Source organism: Pan troglodytes, chromosome 14, assembly GCF_028858775.2.
Source record: "Pan troglodytes isolate AG18354 chromosome 14, NHGRI_mPanTro3-v2.0_pri, whole genome shotgun sequence".
Lineage (NCBI taxonomy): Eukaryota > Metazoa > Chordata > Mammalia > Primates > Hominidae > Pan > Pan troglodytes.
Genome location: NC_072412.2, coordinates 37,111,195 through 37,132,762, shown reverse-complemented (window position 1 = coordinate 37,132,762; position 21,568 = coordinate 37,111,195). Strand labels below are relative to the sequence as shown.

The 21,568-nt window shown below is 33.4% G+C and overlaps 1 long non-coding RNA gene across 1 annotated transcript in view; it reads right to left on the bottom strand.

The window, feature by feature from the left end:
- LOC129136818 (uncharacterized) overlaps positions 1 to 21,568 on the bottom strand; it is a 113,562-nt gene that overhangs the window by 25,048 nt on the left and 66,946 nt on the right. Inside the window, exon 3 of the long non-coding RNA XR_008538779.2 lies at positions 10,081 to 10,178. This is a non-coding gene — a long non-coding RNA (uncharacterized LOC129136818). The remainder of the gene's footprint in view (positions 1 to 10,080; positions 10,179 to 21,568) is intronic.

Sequence of the window (21,568 nt, the reverse complement as noted above, 5' to 3'; positions counted from 1 at the left end):
AGTGGATAACATACTGAATTTGTAATTTTATTATTTCAAACTAATAGGTTTTGTACATAATTATGACAAATTCCTTTAAGGTTTTCATGAGATGTCAGTACTAGTTATGATCAAGAGCTATAAAATGACTGCAATATAGGTTGGTTTCAAGTGTAATTTCTAAACTAGCCAATGTTTTCAAGAATAATTTATTATTAAATTCTAAGGCAATTACTTATTAACCATTAAAAATAAAAAATAAATTATATATTTGACTCAGGAAGCTAGAGAAAAGCCTTTTTTTTTTTTTTTTTTTTGAGACGAGTCTCATTCTGTCACTCAGGCTGGAGTGCACTGGTACAATCTCGGCTCACTTTAATCTCCACCTCCCAGGTTCAAGAGATTCTTCTGCCTCAGCCTCTCGAGTAGCTGGGACTACAGATGTGTGCCACCACACCCAGCTAATTTTTGTGTTTGTAGTAGAGACAGGGTTTTACTATGGTGGCCAGGCTGGTCTCAAACTCCTGACCTCAAGTGATCTGCCTGCCTCAGCCTCTCAAAGTGCTGGTATTACACGTGTGAGCCACTGCGGCTGGTGGAGAAAAGATTTTTTAATTAAGAAATTTAATATCAAAAGTAAACAAGATATTTCTAAATAATATATAAGGAAATAAGTGAAGCACAAGAGAAACTAGAAAATATTTTTAATTAAATAATATAAAAATGTAATCTCAAACTTTCTATGGTACAACAAATCAGTGCTTTGTAATAAATGTAGATAGATTTAAACACTTTCAAATGCAAAGCAAACCCTAAATACATAGAAAAAATAAAATAAGAATAAAGAAAATTAAGAAATGTGGTCCCATGAAAGAACAATAAAACTGATAAGCTCATAGCTGGATAGATCACAAATTACCAGTTTTATTAATGAAAGGAAGGAACATTATAAAAAAATAGCACAGACATTAAAATGATTATTAAAAAATTTGAAAAATAATTATTGGACAATGAATTTAACAACTTAGATGAAAAAAATTCTTAAAAACACAACATGCAAAACTGACACAATATTAGTGAGAAAATGAAAGTATCCCTATGTCTCTTAAGGAAATTGAATGTGTTATAAAAGTCCTTCAATAAAGTAAACTTGAGAGGGGAGGCGCTTCAAGATGGCTGACTACAGACATCTGGTAGTAGCCTCTTCTACAAAGACAAACCAAATAATGAATAGATAATAACACTTTGAATACATCACCTAAAAAAAATGCTGGAATTCAACAAAGGAACGACAGGAAACACCTAAGGTGAAAAAGGAAAGGGAAATAAGCCAGGCTACTCTAGCTGTATTGGCTGGGAGACTGAAAAGACTCACCAGTGTGCAGAAAGGGTAAATGAGTGACTCCCACAGCAGTCTACATTCCCACCACAGACCCCTGCAATCCCAGCCATGGAAGAGCTCCTCAACTTATGATCCACATAGGTTTTGAAACTAAGATGGAGCACTGCCTGAAGACTGTGCAACAGCATTACTCCAGAGAAGGAGCACACGTTCTTTTGAAATAATTGAATTAGACAAATATTAAGAGGAATAAAAAAGGAGGAACAGTGTCTATGTGACATAAGGAACAACATAAAGTAACCAAATATTTAAATTTTCAGAGTCCCAGAAGGCAGAAAGGAAACAAACTTTGGACAAAACATTAATTTTAACATTTCTCAAGTCTAACAAGAGATTTAGACATTCAGATACAGGAAGCTCAGAGATCCCCAAACTGATATAATATAAAAAGTTGTTCTTTACAGCACACTGTAGTCAAACTATCAAAATTGAAAGACAAAGTGAGAATTCTTTTGTAAATTCTACAAGAAAAAGTATATAGTCACTTATAATGGAACCCCCATCAGACTAAGTGAGTTTCTCAGTAGAAAATTTATAGGCCAGGGGAGAATTAAATAATATATTCAAAGTGCTGAAAGAAGAAAACTGCCAGCAAGGGATACTATACCCAGCAAAGCTACTTTTTATAAATGAAGGACAAATAAAGTTTTTCTCTGACAAGCAAAAGCTGAAGTAATTCATCACCACTAGACTGGACCCACAAGAAATGCTTGAGGGATCTGTACATGTGGAATTAAAAGGAGTATATCTGTATCACAAAAACACATAAAAGTATAAAACCCCACTGGTAGAAAAAAACACACAAATGAGGAAGAGAAAGGTCTCAAATGTTACCAGCACAGAAAAACACCACACCAAAAAAATAAACAATAAAAAAGAAACGAACAAAAGGACAAACAACCAGGGGTGAAGAAAACAACCAGGTATCAATTAATGAAATGGTAAGAATAAGCCCTCACATATCAATAAGAACCTTGAATGTAAATGGATTAAACTGCCCACTTCGAAGATATAGACTGGCTGAATGGATAAAAGAAAATAATATGACCCAACTATATGCTGCCTATAAGACACTCAACATGGCTGCAAAGACACATGTAGAATAAAATTAAAGGAATGGAAAAAGATATCCCATGCTAAGAGAAACCAAAAGTGAGTAGGAGTAGCTACACTTATATCAGATAAAACAGACTTTAAGTCAAAAACAGTAAAAAGAGACAAAGAAGGTCATATATAATGTTAGACATCAGTTCAGCAAAAGGATACAATTCTAACCATACATGAACCCAATACTGGAGCACCCAGATATGTAAAGCAAATATTAGATCCAAAGGGAGTGATAGACTCTTGTACTATACGTATTTGGGGGCTTCACCACACAACTCTCAGCATTAGACAGATCATTTAGACAGAAAATTAACAAAGAAATATTGGATTTAAACTGCCCCAAAGGAGCTAACAGGTACAGAGCACTTCATTTAACAGCTACAAAATACATGTTATTCTCATCGTCACATGGAACATTCTTCAGATAGTTTACATTTTAGAAGACAAAACAAGTCTCAACAAATTTTTAAAAATCAAAATCACAAGTATCTTTTCAGACCACAATATAATAAAACATCCATAATAAGAGGACATCAATAACAAGACATCAGTAACAAGGGAAACTTTGGAAACTATACGAATATATGGAAATTAAATAACATCTTCCTATATGATCATTGGGTCAAGGAAGAAATTAAGGAGAAAATTTTTAAAACATTTTTGAAACAAATGAAAACCAAAATACAACATACCAAACCCAATGGGATACAGCAAAAAGCAGCATTTAAAGTAATGCTTATAGCAATAAATGCCTACATCGAAAAAGTAGAAACATTTTACATAATCTTACAGTTCTTCTCAAGAAACTACAAAACAAGAAAAAAACAAACCCAAAGTTAAAAGAAGGAAAGAAATAATAAAGACCAGAGCAGAACTAAATGCAATAGAGACTAAGAAACAACACAAATTATCAACAAATGAAAATTTGGGGTTTTTAAAAAAATTACCTAAAGTCGATAAACTGCTAGTTATACTAACCAAAAATAAAGACTCAAACAATATCAGAAATGAAAAATGAGACATTATAACTGATGCCACAGAAATACAAAAGATTATCAGGGACTATTATGAACAACTACACACTAATAAACTGAAAAAACTACAGGAAATTGATAAATTCCTGGATATATACAACCTACCAAGATTAAAGCAAGAAGAAACAGAAAACCTGAACCGAATTATGAGTAATGATATTGAATCAGCTATAAAAGTGCCCCGACAAATAAAAGTCCAGGATCAAACGGCTGCCAAATTCTACCAGACTTTCAAAGAAAAACTAACACCAATTCTCCTCAAAGTATTTTTGAAAACATATAGAGGATGGAATTCTCCCTAACTTATTCTAAGAGGCCAGCATTACCCTGATACCAAAACCAGACAAAAATACAACAACAAAAATTACCGGCTAATATTCCTGATCAATATAGACACGAAAATCCTCAATAAAATATGAGAAAGCCAAATCCAGCAGCACATCAAATAGATAGCACAGTATGATCACGTAGAATTTATCCCAGGGATACAAGGATGATTCGACCTATGCAAATCAATAAACGTGATACATCACAACAACAGAATGAAGGACATAAATCATATGAACATATCAACATGCCCAAAGAAAGCATTTGACAAAATTCAACATCCTTTCACATTAAAAACTATCAAGAAACTAGAAGAAACATACTTCAACATAATTAAGGCTATATATGATAAATCCACTGCTAACATCATATTGAATGGGGAAAAGCTGAAAGTCTCTTTTTCTTATTTATTTATTTATTTATTTATTTATTTATTTTTTGAGACAGAGTCTCGCTCTGTCGCCCAGGCTGGAGTGCAGTCATGCGATCTCGGCTCACTGCAAACTCCGCCTCCCGGGTTCATGCCATTCTCCTGCCTCAGCCTCCTGAGTAGCTGGGACTACAGGCGCCCACCACCACGCCTGGCTAATTTTTTGTATTTTGTAGTAGAGATGGGGTTTCACCGTGTTAGCCAGGATGGTCTTGATCTCCTGACCTCGTGATCTGCCCTCCTGGGCCTCCCAAAGTGCTGGGATTACAGGCATGAGCCACCGCGCCCAGTCAGCTGAAAGTCTCTCATTTCAGAACTCAGACAACATAAAGATGCCCATTTTCACCACTTCTACTCAACACAGCACTGAAAATCCTAGCTTGAGCAATCAGGCAAGAAAATAAAAGGCATCTGAATTGGAAGATGGGAAGTCAAATTGTCCCTTTTTGCAGGTGACAAAAATCTCATATCTAGAAAAATCTAAAGACTCCACCAAAAAACTCCTAGATTTGATAAACAAATTTGGTAAGGTTTCATGATACAAAAATCAACATAGAAAACTCAGTACTGTTTCTCATAGAGGGGAGCAACTCACACTGGGGCCTGTCAGAGTGTGAAGGGTGGGAGGAAGGAGAGGATCAGGAAAAATAACTAATGGATACTAGGCTTAATACCTGGATAATGAAGTAATCTGTACAAAAAACTCCCATGACACAAGTTGACCTATGCAACAAACCTGCATATATACCCTTGAACTTAAAAGCTAAAAATAAAATAAAATAGAAAAGAAGCTTAAAAAACAAAATTTAGTATTGTTTCTATATACCTTAATGAAATAGCTGAGAAAAAAATATCAAGAAAGCAATTCCATTTACAATCGACACACATATACAAATACCTAGGAATAAATTTAACTAAAGAGGTGAAAGGTCTCTACAAGAAAAACTGCAAAAGTCTGAAAAATAAAAATAGTTGAAGAGGACACAAATGGAAAGACACCCTGTACTCATGGATCAGAGGAATTAACGTTATTAAAATGGCAATAATAACAATGAAAACTACAGATTTAGTACACTCCCTATCAAAATACCAATGTCATTTTTTCCCAGAAATAGAACTATCTTGAAATTTGTATGGAACCAAAAAGGGTCCAAATAGCCAAAGAAATCCTGACCAAAAAGAACAAAGCTGGAAGGATCTCATTGACTTCAAAATATATTACAGATCTATAGTAACCAAAAAAGCTTAGTGTTCACATAAAAACAGACACATAGACCAATGTAACAGAATAGAGAAACCAAAAATAAATTCACATATTTACAGTGAACTGATTTTTGACAAAGGTGCCAAAAACATGCAGTGCAGAAAGGATACCCTCTTCAGTAAATGTGGGAAAATCAGATATCCACATGCAGAAGAAAGAAATTAGACCCATATATCTCACTATATACAAAAATCAACTCAAGATGGATTAAAGACTTAAACATAAGATCTGAATTATATAAAACCACTAGAGGAAATAAGAGAAAACACTTTATGTCATTGGTCTAGGCAAAGATTCTATGGCTAAAACATCAAAAGTACAGGCGAAAATTCAAAATTATACAAGTATACAGATTAAAGTAAAAAAACTTCTACACAGCTAAGAAAGCAACCAACAGAGTGGAGAGACAACCTGTTGAATGGGAGAAAATATTTGCAAACTATTCATCCAACGAAGGACTAATATTCAGAATAAAAAGGGACCCAACAACTCAACAGAAAAAAGAAGTTATCTCATCAGAAATGGGTAAAGGACATGAACAGGCATTTCTTAAAAGAAGACATACAAATGGCCAACAGGTATATAAAATTGTTCAACATCAGTAATTGTTAGGGAAATGCAAATCAAAACCACAATAAGAAATTGTATTATCCCAGTTAGAATGGCTATTACTTAAAAGACAAATATAACAGATGCCAGTGAGAATGTGCAGAAAAAGGAACTCTTATAAACTGCTGGTGGGAATGTAAATTAGTACATTCACTAAGGAAAGCAGTAGGCAGATTTCTCAAAAACTATTCATAGAACTTTCATATAATCCAGCAATCCTGCTATTGGGTATTTATCCAAAAAAGAGTAATGAATATGTCAAAAAAATAACTCCATCCTCATGTTTATTGCAGCACAATTCATAATAGCAAATATATAGATTCAACCCAAGTGTTGAAGAAAGTGTGGTATATACACACAGTGTCCACAAAAAAGACTAAAATTATGTCATTTGCAGCAACATGAATGAAACTGGAAGTCATTATGTTAGGTGAAATAAGCCAGGCATAGAAAAACAAATATCACATATTCTCACTCATATATAGGAGCTAGAAAAAGTTGATCTTATAAAGGTAGATAGTAAAATAATAGATACTAGAGGTTGACCAGGATGTGTGAGTTTGTGGAGTGGAGGTGAAGAGAGGTTGGTTAATGGGTACAAGCATACAGTTAGATAAAATATATTTTAATGTTCAGTATCAGAGGAGGGGACTATAGTTAACACCTATGGATTGTGTATTTTAAAATAGCTAAAAGAGAGGACTTGAAATGTTCCCAACATGTGGAAATGATATTCGAGGTGATGAATACCCTAAGGACCGTGACTTGATCATTACATATTATATATGCATGTAACAAAATATCACATGTACCTCATAAATCTGTGCAAATATTATGTAACAATGAAAAACTAAAACATATATATTTGAAAACATAAAATTAAAATAAAGCAAATGTCATGTCCTTACGGCTTCAATGATATCTCTGCCAAACATTCAAGAAGAAAATACCAATATCACATGAACTACTCCAAGAAGCAGGAGAGGAAGGCGCCCTCCTAAAATCATTTTATGAAATCAGCATCACTCTAATACAGGTTGAGTATCCTAATTTGAAAATCCAAACTCCAAAATTCTCCAAAATTTTAATCTTTTTGAGCACCAACATGATGCTCAAAGGAGCTGTTCATTGGAACATTTTGGATTTCAGATTTTTGGATTAAGGATGCTTAACCTAAGGATAATGCAAATATTCAAAAATCTGAAAAAATTTGAAAGTCAAAACACTTCTGGTTGCAAGCATTTCAGAGTAGGGATACTCAACCTGTACCAAAATATAACAAAGCTGTAGTTTAAAATATACACCAATATCTCTAAATTAATATAGATACAAAATTATTTAGCAGGTACTAGCCAACAAATACAGTAGTATTAAAAAGTTTAGTATACTGTGAACAATCAACATTAATCTGAGTAATTTGGGATTGGTTTTACATTTGAAAATCAACCATTGCATTTTACCATAAAAAGAGAATAAAAGACAAAAACTGTTCTCATTTCAATAGATGCTAAGAAAGCATATAACAAAATTTAACAGATAAAAAACTCTCAGCAAACTAAAGAATATAAGGAGACTTCCTCAACCTAATATAAGGCAGCTACAAAAGGCCTACAGCTAAATAATAAATATTTGAATATTGAAAAAGGAAGTGATGTACATTTCTACCACTTCTATTCTGCACTGCACTGGAGCTCTTCTCCAATGAAATCAGGAAAGGAAAACAATGAAAACAGATAGATAGATTTAAAAACAATAAAGATATAAAAGGAAGAAGTAAACCATTTATATTTGCAAACGTCATGATTAGTTACATAGCAAATCCTGAGGAATCTACAACAAAACTATGGAACTAATATATTTATTTAATGAGGTTGCATGATACAAGGTTAATACATACCACCAGCAAACAAAATGAAGAAAAACAATGCCATTTAAAACACTGTCCTTACACATAAAATGTCTTTGAATAAATTTAATAGATATGCAAAACTTCTGCATTAAAACATATAAAACATTGCTGCACTAAATTAAAGACCATCTATGTAAATATCTAAAGAATGAGTTTTACAAGATTCATGGGTTGGAAGACTCAGTATTCGTAAAACATCAACTTTACACAAACTGATCCATATATTCAATACAAATTCAATGTAAATCCAAATGCTGGAAGAGTTTTTATAGACATTGACAAGCTAAATCTATGCTTTATGTGGAAATGCGAGATCTAAAATAACCAAAGCTATCTTGAAAAATAAACCAAAGTTGGAAGATTACCTCATGACATCATGAGGTAATATAAAGCTACACTAATTAAGACAGTGCAGTAGTGGCATAAGTACTGGCACAAAAGTTTGATGTAACAAAATAGAAAGTTAAAACATACATACGCATTTATATACTGTCATACATAAATATTTATATAGTATCATTTGACTTATGAACAGACAATCAAATTAAAGGGAGAAAGAAAAGGTTTTTCTTTCAACACGTTGTGCTATAGAAAAATGTATATTCATGGGGAAAAAAAGAAAAAGAGAAGTCTGACTCTTACCTTACATTAAGCAAAACAATTGTTTAGATATAGAATGTAGACTAAAAGATAAAAGAAATCAGTATAGGACTTTTAGAGAAAAGAAGAAGGAAATATATTTTATGACTTGGGATACAAGCTTTTTCACCAATTCACAGAAAGCAATAACTTTTGAATAATATATATAACAATAAATCAGACTTTGTCAAAAAAAGTACTCATTGAAAATATCAGAAAATCAATGTGTAAGTGCTGGAGAGCAAAGAAAACAATCAGCAGAGTGAAGAGACAACCTACAGAACAGGAAAAATATTTACAAACATACATCTGCTAAGGGATTAATATCCAAAATATATAAAGAACTCAACTGCATTGTAAGAATAAAAAGAAGCCACTTAAAAAAACAGGTGAAGGACCTGAACACATATTTCTCAAAAAAGGCCATACAAATAGCCAAGAGATATATGAAAAAAGGTTCAACATCATTGGTCATCAGGGAAACACAAATTAAGACAACAATGAGATATTTCATACCTGTTGAAATGGCTTTGATCAAAAACAAAAGACAAGTGTTTTTGAGGATGTAGATAAAATAGAACACTTATGCCCTGTTGGTAGGAATGAAAATTACTATAGGTATTAATAAAAATAGTATGGAAGTTCCTTGAAAAATTAAAAATAGAATTACCCTATGATCCAGCAATCCCGCTACTGGGTATATACACAAAGGAAATGAAATCACTATGTCAAAGGATATCTGCCCTCTGGTGTTGATTTCAGCATTATTCACAACAGCTAAGATATGGAACCAACCTAAGTGTCCATCAACAGATGAATGAACAAAGAAAATATATATTTACACAATGGAATACTATTCAGCCCTAAGAAAGAAGGAAATTCTGTCACTTGTAACAACATGGATAAGCCTGGAGAACATTATGTTAAGTGAAATAAGACAAACACAGGAAGACAAATACAGTATGGCATATTCTCACTTATGCATGAAATCTAAAAATGCTGAACTCATAGAAGCAGAGAGTGGTGGTTACCAGGCGCCGGAAGTGGGGTGGGAGTTAAGGAAGATTGGTCAAAGGATAAAACGTTTCAGTTAGACAGAAGGACTAAGTTCAAGAGATCTATTTTACAACATGATGACTGTAGTTAATAACAATGTATTGTATACTTGAAAACTGTTTAAGAGAGTAGATTTTAAGTGTTCTCACCACACAAAAAAATAAGTATTCAAGGTGATGCATATATTAATTAGCTTGATTTAGCCATTCCACAATGTATCCATATTTCAAAACATCATGTTGTACACAATAAATATATACAACTTTTATTTGTCAATTAAAAAATTAATATTTTTTAAAATTAGTCAGGTGTGCTGGTACATACCTGTAGTCCGAGCTACTGAGGAGACTGAGGCAGGAGAATCACTTGAGCCCAGGAAGTCAAGGCAGCAGTGAGCTGTGATCTTACCACTGCACTCCAACCTGGGGTATAGAGCAAGACCTTGTCTCAAAGAAAGTATTAATTAATTAATTATAAAAGAAAACAAATGTGCAAGCCACAGCTGGAAAAAACATTCACAAAGCAAGTATATGACCAAAATCTTGTCTCCAGAATTTATAAGGAGCTCTACAACTCAATAATAATACAAACCACTGAACTGAAAAAAAAATAGTGGGCAAAAGATTTGATAGGCACTTAAAAAAAGAGCAAGAGTAGGAGACAGAGACAGATATGAGTTCACAGAAAGCACAGAAAAAATAATATTATTTTATAAAGTAAAACTACAATGTGATACTACACAATGTATCTCATACCATATATAAGAAATAATTCGAATAGACCTATTGTAAGGGCCTAACTGTAAATCTTGTAGAAGAAAACATAGGAGACAGTCTTATGACATTGGGTTTGGCAAAGAGAATTTAAATAGGACACAAAAAGAAAAACTTTAAAAGGAAGCATTTAGTAAATTGGATTTCATCAAAATAAACTCTTTGAGTCTTCCGCAGTCACTATTACGAAATACAAACAGCAAGCCACACCAGGAGTAAATACTCCTAAAATCTATGCCTGACAATGGGGCTTGTATTTAGGACATAAAATGAGCTCTTACAATTCACTAAAAAGAAGGCAACCCATTAAAGAGAATATATGAATCATTTCCCCACTCAAAATCAAATATTATGATACTTAATACAAAATTGGCAGAGGTTAAGAAAATGAATAAGCAATTCATAAAAATCAGAAAGCTTTTTCATTATCTTTCTGTTGTTTGATGGATGCAACGATCATCACAGTTCTCTATGGTTCCTAATTATTCTTGTATTTTCATCTAATCAATAAACTGTTTCTTTCAAAATAACATTCTTTTTGGTCATTTCTGCACATCTCTTTTATTCATCAGCTGTTTTTAAAAGATTGCTGGTACCTTTTTACTGTCGATACTCTATGCATTACCTATCCCTCTGAGTTGAGAGGTGTAGGTAAAAGGTGGAGTATTCTCTGTAGTTTGAAAAGTTATTTTGCCAAGAAGCCCCTTCCCTGAATCACCTGACTGTGGGCTCAGTGCATGCTGGGCTGTGTGTGGCCAGGCACGTGGGCAGCACAGAGTGACATGGGCAGACTGCCTGTAAGCAGACACTGTGGTCAAAATAAAAAGGACTGAAATTCAGACATGAACACTTTATGCATCTTGGACACAAATACACACTCTGCAAAAAAGAGAAGGAATATTTTATATTTCGAAAAGTCACAAAGAACAAGGTAATCCCTTTTTCTCTTTCAAATCAGTAGTTTTTGCCAAGTAACATTTCCTCTGGGAAATGGTAGGGGGCCTTTTAATTCATAACAACTATTTTATTTCAAGTTCATTACTTATTTTTAAATTCATTTATAATTAATTATTTTTCTTTTATCTTTTATATTTTTTCCAAAATTCTCAAGTTTTTTTCTGTATTCACTCATATTGATTTTTTATACATTTTTAACTCTTATATTTGATTTCATTTTGCATAAGCATTGGCTCAAGGATCTTTATTTGAAGAAGTTTTCATCATATTTTCATCAGAAAATATTTAATCTTATCTCTATGTGTACCAAATAACATTTTAATTTAATTCTTAGATATTTTAATTCTTAGATATTTTAATTCTTAGATAATTTAATTCTTAGATAGAGGTCTTCTAACCTTGTGGATACTACAAATTAGAACCTCAAGTGATATAGACCTTCATTGCAAAATCTTAGGAGAGACTACTTTAAGCCACAACTTGGAGCTAAAACATAGATACACAATTTTTATTTTGGGGTTGTCTGCTCATAGTTGCATTTTCATTCCTTTACACGCAATCTTTCTTTGAGGAAACAATCCTTCATTATTTAATCTAATGAATTATTTGTAAGAGATTAAACACTTATTCTTATGTTTTTTTAAAAAAGGGTTTTTTTTTGTCCTAACAGTATGTTGATTTTTAAATTTCTTTTGTTTCTTAGTTTTCTTAATATTGTGTTTGGCAAGACATTTAAAATATTTTTTATAATTTATCTAGAAACTAGATGTTTTCAAGCATAATATTCTGAAAGCAGAAGTCAGTTAGGTCATATTGTCATTATTTGAGATTTTTGATAAGATACCACAATTTAGTTATAAATTTGAATTAATATTTGACATTGTTTTCTGTCCTGAAGATTTTTAAAGAGAAGCAACTATTATTATAAGTGGTGCAGTCTTTCCTTTAAAACCAATGTTTATATAAAACTGACATTATTCATCTAAGACTGAACCAAGTAGCTGTCTTTCTATCCTGCAACCATTGAAAGGTACAGCACTGACATTTAATAGGAAACATTCAGTCATTTGTTTTACAGAAAGACATTGGGCTTCTCTATGATATTGAAATGAATGTGAAAAGTACGGCAAAAGCATGCTTTAAGTAGGAAATTGAGAGATAAATTATTTTCTTTCAAACATTCCCACTAATTGGGGCTCAAATGAGGCTATGTGAGAGGCAAACATTTTCTAAAATAGGGTAGAAAGAAGGAGAAATGAGAATTTTCATTTTATGTGTAACTGACTGAAAAATAGCTTAAAGATGGAGATTAGAAACTACAGCTGGGTAAAATAAAAAAAAATTTAGATATCTTCTAAAATATATTCAAATTTTAATTTGAGTAGAAATGTATTCAAGTTAAAGGAAAATAATCGACTACCATTTTAAGCATCTTCATTTTTTATTTTGTTCTGCTGACTTATAACTAAGAGCTGCCTGAGCAGACTGAAATTTGTGTTATGTCATTCATAAACGAACACATTCTGAGTGTGCATCACACTTTTTACATTTGTTTAGTTTTGTTTTGAGACACAGTCTCACTCTGTCACCTAGGCTGGAGTGCAATGGCATGATCTCGGCACACTGCAACCTCCGCCTCCTGGGTTCAAGTGATTCTTCTGCCTCAGCCTCCCAAGTAGCTGGAATAACAGGAGCCCACCACTGTGCCCAGCTAATTTTTGTATTTTATTTTTTAGTAGAGACGGGGTTTCACCATGTTTGCCAGGCTGGTCTCAAACACCTGGCCTCAAGTGATTCAACCGCCTCTGCCTCCCAAAGTGCTGGGATTGCATCTGACATTCTCAAACAATCTCTTGTTTCATTTTGTGGAACTCTATGTTCCACAAATGTGGAGTGCCAGGCCCACACTTTTAAAATTTTAAATGTTACTTTCTCAATTCTTGTATCACCATTTTCTAAGAAAAACTATATTTTTTATATTATGTGTGATTTACAGATATTTTTCTCTGTCACGGTGAAAAACCTAAAAGACAATTTTCATTTTAATATTAACTTTCTAGTTTTTGTCTGAAATTGCTTTTGATGAGGAATCACTCTGAAGAGCTATTAAATAATGGATTAACATTTAATGCAGTATCTGATTATTGAGAAAACACAGTTGAATTTCTTCATTTTATGCATGAAGTATTGACAACTACAGCCCATGCTGAGTGCAACTGATTTCAGTGGCAAAACCTCAGCAAAAGATTGTACCCCAGCTATATTGCCTGCCAATAGTGATATGTTTCACAACTGTTTGTGCTGAGACTTGGTATTTTCTCATAGACATTTCCTACTGTCTTATTGTTTGCTCATTTTCAGCTATAAAATATTGATTATGTAATCAAAAATACAGTTTTGATTATTTTCAGGGCTACTGACACACACCTTTAAGGAAGTTGGAGATACAGTGGTGAATATTGCTAGCAAAATCCCAGTGCCCATAAATGCAACTTATGTAGACTATGCCTGAGAATATGGGTTTCTAGCTTAGATTTTAAAGAAGCTTCATTATATGCTTGAATTTAAAAATCCCTGAAAACAATTGGGTAAGTGTATTTAGTTGTTTTAAAATTAAAAGAAACAATTTCAAGGTTTTACTATTTATTTTTTCTTTAAAAATTCACCTTTTCAGTGTCTAAGTAGATTTTAAAAGTCATTTGGATTCAGGAATTAAATCTAGTATTAATTCATATGATGTGGACATCCATGAAACTTCCTCAATATAATTGAACACAGATTTTTTAAGATCATGGATATAGAATACCTGTGAATTACGTCAACTCATCCAACTTTTCCATCTTTTGATTAACCCAGAATAATGTTGAAATATATACAGTTGAATAATTGTGTATGTGTGTCTGTGTGAACATACTCAAGTAAATGCTTTATAAATATAACTGTGTGATCTTACACAGTTCTTACACACACACAGCTGTATTTATAAGGTATTTGCTTATGTTCATGGTATATAGGTATGTAAATATGCACATACATGAAATATTGTTCATGAGGGAATCATAAGTAAAAATTATTGAGAGCAATTTACTAGTAACAGAGAAGCTATTCTAAAATTTCAGAAAGAGCATTTTTAAAAATTTACCAAGGCAAAACATAATTAATAATTAAATTTGAGTTCAGAACCAGCCATGGGCAGAGCTGGTTTCCAAACCGAGCTTATGGAAGATTATGTCCTAGAAGCACAGGCAATACAAAGGCAGCTGGCACATCGCCAATATTGTATTGCAGAATGTAGAAAGCTCTGTTCCTTGTCATATTGAAGTCATCAGTCCTGCTCTATTTGTCTGAAAAAGTAAACATTCTCTAGACGAAGAAACCACCATCCAGAATCCCATATACTGTGCCCAGCTTTTAATCTTAAATTTTGAGCCATGCCAAGAAAAAAGCCCCTAAACCACTGATTAATAAGTAAACTTAGCAGAGTTGCTGAATACAAGGTCAGCATACAAAATTCAATGTAATTCCACATGCTAGCAGAAAATAGAGAACACAAATTTTACAAGGGATTGATTTTTGTTAGTATCAAAAGAACTTTGGTACCTAGCAATAATTCTAAAAACAGTTGTACAAGAACCCTAAAATGAAAACTCCAAAACATTATTTAGGAAATCAAAAAGATTTCAGAGAATGGAAGGATAGATACTGTTAATAAATTCCAAGACTCAATAATTTAAAGACATACTTTTCCCAGATTAATCTATGGAATCGGTGCAAAACTCGATCAAAATGTGAACAAATTTGTACTATTTGTGTGGGGGTGTGGGTGTATAAACTCACTGGCTGCTTAAAATTAATTTGGGAAAATCACAAAAGGCTAAATAGAATCAAGAAAATCTTAAAGAAGAGTAAAGCTAGGGAAATTTTACAGTAGATTTCTGGAAAAATAACCTACAGTAATTAAGACAATGCCATATGGACAAGTAAACTAATGGAATGAAGTCAAATGTGCAGTCCCGCCCATACGGGGTAATTTGATTTGTGAGAAATGTCATACCACAATACTGTGAGGAAAGGGACAGTTTTACAAATAAATGTGCTGGGGCAACTAGGTAGCCATATAGATAAAATTTTATCTTGCCTTCAAGCACAGATCATTCACAAAAATCAATTCTAGATTGACTGCAGATCTCTATATAAAACTGTGGGAAAAATAGGAAATATTTTATATTATTGAGGTAAGCAAAGATTTCTTAAACAGGACACTAAAATTGCTAACAGTGATGGTAAAATTCAATAAATTGATAAAACTATTAAAGTTAAGAACCTATGTTTATCAAACAAATATTGTAAAGACATTGAACAAACAAGAATGTGGGAAGCTGTCTGTCGAACGTATATCTAACAAAGTCCCATATCCAGAATATATAAATATCTACACATCATTCTTTTTACTTTTTAAATTTTTTCTTTAATTGTTTGAGACTGGGTCTCTCTCTGTCATTCAGGCTGGAGTGCAGTGGTACAATCATAGCTCACTGCAGCCTCGAACTCCTGGGGCTCAAGCAATCCTCCTGCCTGAGACTCCTAATATGTGGGGCTACAGATTTGCACCACCACACCTGTCTTAACACATTTTATTTTTTTGTAGAGATGAGGTCTCACTATGTTTCCCAGGCTGGTCTCAAACTCCTGGGCTCAAGTTATTTCCCACCCCAGCCTCCCAAAATGCTGGGAGTATAAGCATGAGCCATTGCACCTGGCCAATATATACAAATCAATAACATAAAGATTAACAGAGCAATAGAAAAAAATAGACAAAAGACATACAGTGACATTTTACAATGTCATCAGGTTAATAAACATATGAAATCTGTGTAAGGAATCGAGTTGCATGGGGAAATGCAAGCTAAAACCACAATTACTACTACCACACCAGAGTGGTAGTAGTAATTGTTTCTACTAATTAGTAATTAGTAATTCTAATTCTTTAGCTACCAGAATGGCTAAAATAAAAAAGATAATGCCGAGTGTTAGCAAGGATGTAGCACTCTCAGACACAAATAAGAGTGAATGGTAACCACTTTTCAAAATTGTTTACCAATATCTAACATAGCCAAATTATGCATACTTAGTGTCTCAGCCACTCCTCTATCTATATCTATATCTTTATATATATTCCAATATACATATGTACATATGATCATTAACAGACATGTACAAGGACGTTCATAGCAGTGTTAATAACAAATGTTTTGAAACATTAAGATAAAAATATCACTACCTATAAAAATGGATAACTCTCAAAATATAATTTCTAATGAAAATATTCACGTATAAATGAGTATGTATAGTACATAATTCTATTAATAAAAATACCATTAAGAGGACAAATACATCTGTGGAGTAAGACATCATAATAGTTATTACCTTTGTGAAGAAACAGTGACTGGGAAGTTGGCTTTTTGAATATTGGTAATGACCTATTTCTTATATCAGTGCTGATCACTCAATGTATTTCAATTTGTGAAAATAAAGTTGTATACTTCTGATTTGTGTACTTTGGGCCTATGTATTCTAGTTCAATACAACATTTAAATGATAAGATTAAAAAATGGATTTAGACTATTATCACACATATCTGACCAAGAAAAAGTCATTTCTACCTCAAAAAGCAAATATATTAAGAATATTGTGCTACATCAAAAAGCTAGAGAGATCTCAAATGGACACCCTAACATCACAACTAAAAGAACTAGAGAACCAAGAGATACACATCCTAAAATTAGCAGAAGAGAAGAAATAACCAAGATCGGAGTAGAACTGAAGGAGATGGAGACATGAAAAACCCCTCAAAAAAGATAAATGAATCCAGGAGCAGGTTTTTGAAAAATATAATAAAATAGGTAGACTACTAGCTAGACTAATACAGAATAAGAAAGAGAAGAATTAAATAGACACAGTAAAAAAATGATAAAGGGGATATCACCGCTGACCCCACAGAAATACAAACAATCATCCGAGAGTACTATAAACATCTCTATGCAAATAAACTAGAAAATCTAGAAGAAATGGACAAATTCCTGGACACATATAGCCTGCCAAGACTGAACCAGGAAGAAGTCAAATCCCTGAATAGACCAATAACAAGTTCTGAAATTGAGGCACTAATTGTTGGTGGGAAAGTAAATTAGTTCAACCATTGTGGAAGACAGTGTGGCGATTTCTCAAAGATGGTAGAATAAGACATACCATTTGACCCAGCAATCCCATTTCTGTGTATAGAACCAAAGAAAGATATATTGTTCTATTATAAACATGCATGGCCATTCGTGTATGTTGATTGCAGCACTATTCATAATAGCAAAGATATGGAATCAACCCAAATGCCCATTAATGATAGACTGGATAAAGAAAATGTGGTCCATATACACCATGGAATACTTTGCAGCCATAAAATGGAATGAGATTATGTCCTTTGCAAGGACGTGGATGGAGCTGGAGGCCATTATACTTAGAAAACTAATGTATAGTTTTCTGGAACAGAAAAACAAATACCGCGTGTTCTCACTTATAAGTGGGAGCTGAATAATGAGAACACATGGACACAGCGACGGGAATGATACACCCTGGGGCCTGTCATGGGTGTTGGTGGGGAGAGAGAGTATCAGGATAAATGGCTATTGCATATGGGGATTAATACCTAGGTTGGGTTGATAGGTGCCACAAACCACCATGGCACACATTTACCTATGTAACAAATGTGCACGTCCTTCACATGTATCCCAGAACTTAAAATGAAATTAAATTTAATTTTTTAAAAGAATATTGTGCTAATAAATACAAGTGACTCATTTTTAGTAAAAAAAAATTCGAACATGACATATATCTACAAAGTGTTATTATGTATGCACATTTTCTAAAATTGGGCACAAACTTCATATTTGATAATGAGGTTTTTTTGTCCTAAATGTGTACATATAATGAATAATAACATCCTCATTTATTTCCCTATATAAGAGACAATGCTTTGCTCAATTGTCTTATAAGAAGGCATGCATTTTTTTTTTCTTTTTCTGGAGACGGAGTCTTGCTCTGTCGTCCAGGCTGGAGTGCAGTGGCGCGATCTCGGCTCACTGCAAGCTCCGCCTCCCGGGTTCACGCCATTCTCCTGCCTCAGCCTCCCGAGTAGCTGGGACTACAGGCGCCCCCCACCACGCCCAGCTACTTTTATAGATATATATATATATTTAGTAGAGATGGGGTTTCACCGTGTTAGCCAGGATGGTCTTGATCTCCTGACCTCGTGATCCACCCGCCTCGGCCTCCCAAAGTGCTGGGATTACAGGCGTGAGCCACCGCGCCCGGCCAGAAGGCATGCATTTTTAAGTCTTTAGTGAAATGGTTGTAGTTAGCAGTACCTTCAAATCATCTTCTAGCGCAGAATGATGTACTTTCAAGCAAAATCACACAGGCTACTTGGCTTCTGCGGCAACTCACAAACGTAGGGACTATGAATAAACTTTATGATTTTTAATATTTATTTTAGTATAGATGATATATTGTCCAATGCTTTCTATTATCCAGTTCTTAAAATAATTTTATGCACACTAACAGTACACATTCTTTGATTTATAAGAATATAAATAATGAATTATTTTAACAGCATAAAAATAAGAGCAAGACAATTACCTCAGATGCTCAATTCTCTAGTTTACATTTTTGGAGCACTCTCAACATTGTCATTCAGCAGAGAAATCATCTTCCTTTCAATCTCATTACCATGAGAATGAAATGTTAGGGCATTATTGACAAAATATGAAGTTGCATTTGAAGGTTTTAAACATAGGTAAATGACATGATTAGAGCTGGAGAAAACTAGCTTGGCATTAGATTGTAGGTTGGATTAGAGAAGAAAAGTGGAAGTTGGAAGGCCAGATAAGATATAATTAGTAAAGCCTAAGCAAGAAGTAAATATAACTTGGCGTAGGCTGTTGTCAGTAAAAATAGAAAGCAGAAGTAAAAATGAACAATAATGATACAATATAGTCAGCAAATATGAAAACTGATTGGATTTGAAAATTAGGCAGAAAGATACATATGAGATTTTGTGTGTGAGGGTCTTCAATTTACTATCATATGCCATGTGTGGATTTGAAGTCTACTTAAATATTTCCATTCTTTTTTTATAAGCTCACACAATAAACCACTTCATCCCTGTAAATCATCTAAATTTGATCATATTTCCCAATACCTGAGGCACCTCTACACAGAGCCTAAATCAGGGTAGGAGAGAGTAAGGTGCCAGAAAGTCTTCTACTAAAGCAATGTTGAAGAGAGAGAGAAGATGAGAAGAAGAGAGAGAGAAGATGAGAAAAAGAGAGAAGTTTGAAGGTGGGAAAGTTCCGTCACATTAACTGACAATTCATGGTCTCTCCACTCTTCATGCCTATACTTACAGTGTCTCAGGGTACAAAGTACCAGGGAAGCAGGAGCTGCCACCAATACTGGTCCTTGTGCTAAAGAAGAGACCATTGACTATGTTGATCTGCAGCCTTTTCCCAGCCCTCTGGGCACTTAGAGGCAATATACAGAGCACAGGAGGAATGCTTGCTGGAAGCTCTGTTGAATGCATAAGGAATTATCCCTGTCCTCAAAAATCCTCTTTCCCTCCTTTTGACAAATCAAGATTTTGAGCTCTAATAACATAACAAATTATTTTTATATTGAATCTGACATTTGATGTTGAAAGGCACAAAAATGTATGATTCAGAGAACAGATCTTGTGAGATTCAAAATCAGAATGTGTGTCTGTGATAAGCAAAATGTTAACCCAGGTGCCAGCCTGAAATATATTGTTAATTGAGCACTTGAATAATTTTTTATGAATAAAACCAAAGTTCATTTTTATAATGACATAATTTCAGTAAAATTGTGACTCTGGGGGAGTGAAGCCAGAGTTCAAGGGATTTGGGGGAAATTATACTCTGCACCAAACGGTATTTTTAAGAGCATGTAAAATTCATGGCAGTAGTTTCATCAATAAGTATAATTTTTACATAAAGTTTTGGACAAAGGCTATGCTCTAATAAGTCTGCAAAGAGGTGATTTGCTTAATACTCAAAGTGCAATACCCTGTGCAGCACTGCACTTCTTAGAGAACATAAATCAGTCGCTTTGGATTATAAAATCGTTACGGTATAGGGAGTTCTCAGTTGTCCCGAAGCCATTCAATGCAAAGCAAATATTCAGTGTTTGCATGATAGTTTCCTCATTTCCTTGTGTCAGGTTCCTGACAGGAAGATTTATACGCATGCACTGTTTGGCTTGTACATGTAAACGCAACAATTTCCTTATTTGCCTGTAGTTTGATTAGCCTTATGCCAGAAAAAAAAAATAAACAAAAGAAACCTTATGACCTGTTGATACTAGGCTTGCTACTCATGGTCTAAATGTTGATAAAATTTGAACCTAATAAAAGTTTACAATCTTGTTGTCAAAAAAATCATAAACTGGAAACTAGGAGAAAATATGAGTGTATATATGTGTATATCTATGTCCAATAAAATTTTAGCATGTAGAATATAAAGAGTTGCTAAAAATAGATAACACAATGTGAAGCAGTCCAGTGGAAAAGTAGGCCAAACACATGACAAAAGAAGGTAGGGGGCGAGATGAAGGAAAGGTGGTTAAAGGGTTCAAAAACACATTTAAGTAGCAGGAATACATTTTAGTATTTGACAGAACAATAGGGAAATTATAGTTAATAATAATTTATTGTATATTTCAAAATAACTAGAAGAGAATTGTAATATTCCCAACACAAAGAGAAGATATATATTTGAGGTGATGGTTATCCCATTTACCCAGATTTTAGCATTATACATTGTATACATGTTTCAAAATATCACACGTATCCCCAAAATATGTACAACTATTATTTATCATTAAAAAATACAAAAAATATAATACAAACACATGACAAAAGAAGAGAAAGTAAGGTCAATTAGCATATGAAAAGCTGCCAAAAATCAATGTTAATCTGAGAAATATAAATTAAAATAGCCAGAAATAATTTTTTACAT